Genomic DNA, 1,217 nt, shown 5'->3' on the forward strand with positions numbered 1-1,217 from the left:
TGAAATATATTCTTATCTCCCTGTTCTTGGTACCACAATTGAATTCAGGATTTTTTTTTTTCTCTTTGTATTTTTTAGGGAAGGGTCTACAGGGTGTTCAGGGTCTCACTACTAGATGGGACTCATAGTGAGCTGCCTGTTTATAGCCTCCCGAGAGCTGGAATTACAGATGCACACCACCACATCCAGTCTCAACTGCCATCTCAGGGTGCCCCAGGGAACAAACCCCCAGCCCTTCTCCTGCTTACAGTTGCTTTAACCTGCTGAGCCATTTGCCTCTCCTGAATATTTTTTTTTGCGCAACAGGGGATTGAACTCAGGCCCTTGCACTTGCCAGGCAAGCACTTATTCCACTGAACCATTTCCCAGCCCCTGGTTTTCTTTTTTTGTGTTGGGGATTGAACTCAGGACCTTGTGCTTGCCAGGCAGGTGCTTAAGCCACTGAGCTAGCTATCTTCCCAGCCCTGATGCTAAAGATTTTTATCTTTTTAATTTTAATCTTTGTGTGTGTGTGTGTGTGTGTGTGTGTGTGTGTGTGTGGCTGGCTCAGCCCACCCTGGGGGCAAGGCTGTTGCAGCATGTGGTGCTGGGGATTGGACTGATGTGTCTGTGCATTTGTCTAAGTTTGCCTAAGCAGGCGCTTTATTATTTGTTTATTTATTTATTTATTTATTTTTGGCGGAACCGGGGATTGAACTCAGGCCCTTGCGTTTGCCAGGGAAGCGCTTATTCCACTGAGTCATCTCCCCGCCCCCTTTAATTTCAATCTTTTAAAAAATCTTATTTATGTATTTATTTGGTACAGGGTTTCACTAGGCAGCTCAGACTCATAGTGATCCTCCTGTCTCAGCTTCTCCAGCATTGGGATTACAGGTGTGTACCACCACACCTGGTTTTGGTAGCTGGCTCACTGGCTCACCTGGTTTTGGTGACTGGCATAGCTGTCCCTCATGTAGTACCAGGAGTTGAACCCCAGGTCCTTGTGCTTGCCAGGCAGGCTCTGAGACTGCTAAACTATCACCCCAGCTCCTAATTTTAATCTTTATGTTAAAAATAACAAATTAGAAGATTTTCTCTCTCTTTTTTTTTTTTGTTCCTCGAATGCCTTCAGGGCACTTTTGGCCAGCTGGAGAGGTATGAGGTTCGAACTCCAGCAACCTGAGGCTGACAGCTTTGTGGAAGCAGCCACTTAAAGGCCTGAGCTACGGCCAGGCCCC

At 46.4% G+C, this 1,217-nt stretch overlaps 1 protein-coding gene across 1 annotated transcript in view; it reads left to right on the forward strand.

Annotated features, from left to right (window-relative positions):
• Positions 1 to 1,217, forward strand: part of Nploc4 (NPL4 homolog, ubiquitin recognition factor) — an 82,650-nt gene that overhangs the window by 5,012 nt on the left and 76,421 nt on the right. The gene's annotated exons all lie outside the window — the stretch shown is intronic.

The sequence above is a fragment of the Octodon degus genome, unplaced genomic scaffold (genome assembly GCF_000260255.1).
Source record: "Octodon degus isolate 3935 unplaced genomic scaffold, OctDeg1.0 scaffold00112, whole genome shotgun sequence".
NCBI classification, from domain to species: domain Eukaryota; kingdom Metazoa; phylum Chordata; class Mammalia; order Rodentia; family Octodontidae; genus Octodon; species Octodon degus.